Genomic DNA, 2,994 nt, shown 5'->3' on the forward strand with positions numbered 1-2,994 from the left:
AAATTCCTTTCTAGTGAAAAATATGATTTTCAGTCATCTGGATAATTTTATTTGCCAACAGTGTGTTCCTTCTCAAAGGAAGATCTACATGGGAGACCAGATTGTTATACTATGATATGTTGTATTGAAGACAAATAGCATGAAATCAACAAGGAGAATGATATCCAAGTTTAATGGCATCCGGTGTCTTCACTCTGCAGATACATCTGTCAGATATTTATTTTCATGCGTAAAAGGCACTCTCTCCTGTGGCGTTGGAGGTAACATAAAAATTCCCTTTTTGAACATCCCTTTCAGAAATGCTCTCCCCATATTCTTTCTCAAGCTAGAATACAATGCAATTAACTTGGTTTAAGCTTTTCTGTTTACAGCCTTTATCCAGCTGTTCCTCCCCGAAGTTGCTCCCAGGTCACCAAGTTTGGATTTGGGGTCTCTATAGATAGTCTCTTTGTCCTTTCTATTGATGATTGATTTCATTCTATATATTTGATCTCTTTCTGAAATGTAAGTACCTATTGGCCCTGTTTTTGGTTCAAAACCTTGGGAGCTTCCTGGGTGAAATCTGAAACTGTTCCCCATACACAGAGGGCAAGGAGAGACCAAAGAAAAAGGCAAACCCCAGATTAGTAGGTAGTAGGTCTAATAAGCAAGGCTTGTCATGGGTGGCTCTAAGACGAGTAAATCACATCCACCCACCAGAATCTTAAAAGCTCATATAGAAGACTTAATGGGGATTAGTCATGTTTACTGTTCAGATGATCTCAACACACTTTGCTCTCTCAAGGCTACATCCTTGAAAATGGCTCCCACCATAGGAATAGCGGGCAGAATGTACACTCCAAGGATGGGAGGGGGTGAGGAGCCTCCGATTGCCCAGGTCCAGCCTGAGGGCCAACTGGTGATCAATGTCCTCTTGATGACTTCCTCCAACACCCATTTAGCTCATCCAAGAACCAAAACCTGTATTCATGTATTTAATCAGCTCCTTTCCCCTATGACGCTGTTCTTGATGTTAAGACTAACTGCATATAATTTTCTAATCAAATAGGACCCTTCAGTTCCATTGGGTACATTGTCAAAATTTGTCCCTTGTTGAGATGTTATAGCTATAATTATCTAGATAGCTCTTAGGTATTTTCTCTATTTCTAATTATAAATTCCAGTAGTGACTGGTTTTGTGTATATTTTATACATGCTCCCAACAACGGCCGTCATTTATCTACGTTGGTCATAATTTAGTATATTTGAAGAGCGGCCCGAAAGAGGAATTCCCAGGAATTTGAAGAGCTAGCTCTTGGGGTTTGAGCTCAACAGCACGCATCTCTGACAAATGAATAATTAAAGGTCCGAAGAACCTAGGGTCCCCATGCTCCACCTGAGCAAGAGGAGAGTGGAAAAAAGAAGACTACTGGGGGCAGAAATGCAGTCAGGAAAATAGCACAGGCAAGAGATCTTATGTCAGTGCTTTAGAAAATTGTCATACCAGGTGATGCCAACAACCCATGAGATTCTGAGTGGACTCCAGGAGCTGTGTCGTGGAGCTGTGTCAGCCTCGTGAAAGGCTGAGTCCAGACATGGACACGGAAGAGCAGGTATCAGAGCTGCTCACCCCACAATGGTTCCTGATTATTCTGCTAGAGGATGCCAGACTCCTGTGGGAATAGCACCCACCAGGTGCAGAGCGAGCTGCGATTGTTTTGGAAGCTTTTGGGGAGATTCAGGATAGTGGGTAGGATGCAGGAGGTTTGAGCATGTGGAGAGTTGGGGAAGGGGGATGCAGAGGGCTGGGACCACCAAGCTAGGACAAGGTGTATAGTCCCACAGTAGGAGAAGAGATGTTCGGATGGTCTCTCCCAGGCTGGACTGAAAATTTTGGTCTCTCCAATCCAAATCCCTCAGAGCTTGCCCTACAGCTTACCGCCCTTGGAAATGAGTGAAGGTTTGGCTTTGTCCAGGTTCCTGGCACAGATCTCCTAAACCCTTGGACTCTCAGCAGTGTTAAGAGTGTCTTTTAGATGCTGAAGAGATGGCTGGTGGCCGGAGGCCCTTAGGGCTGGTACCCAGAAAGACCAAGGCTTGACTAGAAGGTTGGAAGTTTCAGCCCCATCCCCTGACCTCTAGGGTGGGGAGAGGGGCTGGAGTCAATTACTAATGTCCATGATTTAATCAATCACGCCTAAAACCTCCATAAACCTCTAAATGATGGGTTCAGAAAGCTCCAGGGTGGGTGAGCACATCTAGGTTCTGGGAAGGTGGCTCACCCTGAGACAGCTTGGAAGTTCCAAACACCCCACCCACCCTCCTGTGCTGTGCCCTGTGCGTCTCTGCCATTTGGCTCTTCCTAAATTACCTCCATTATAATCGACTGTTAATAGTAAGTAAAGTGGTTTGTGAGTTCTGTGAGTTTGTCTAGTGAGTTATCCAGCCATGTGCTTGGGGGTGCTGTGGATTAATAGCCAGTCCTTGGAAGTCCTGGTGACCTGGGACTTGGACAGGCATCTGAACTGGGGGCAGTCTTGTAGGACTGAGATCGTAAACCTGTGGCATCTGACACTCCAGGTAGTGTCAGAACTGAACTGAACTGTTAGACACCCAGCTGGTGTTAGAAAACTGGGGAACTGGGGCGCCTGGGTGGCACAGCGGTTAAGCGTCTGCCTTCGGCTCAGGGCGTGATCCCGGCGTTGGGATCGCGCCCCACATCAGGCTCTTCCACTACGAGCCTGCTTCTTCCTCTCCCATTCCCCCTGCTTGTGTTCCCTCTCTCGCTGGCTGTCTCTATCTCTGTCAAATAAATAAATAAAATCTTTAAAAAAAAAAAAAAGAAAAGAAAACTGGGGAACTGATTGGTGTCAGGAAAGAAAACAAAAAACAAAAAGCCTCCATTCATGAATATAGATGCAAAATCTTCTGTAAAATATTAGCAAATAAAATCAAGCATCCAGGGGCGCCTGGGTGGCTCAGTTGGTTGAGCCTCTGACTTCAACTCAAGTCATG

Source organism: Ailuropoda melanoleuca, chromosome 13 (genome assembly GCF_002007445.2).
Source record: "Ailuropoda melanoleuca isolate Jingjing chromosome 13, ASM200744v2, whole genome shotgun sequence".
NCBI lineage: Eukaryota > Metazoa > Chordata > Mammalia > Carnivora > Ursidae > Ailuropoda > Ailuropoda melanoleuca.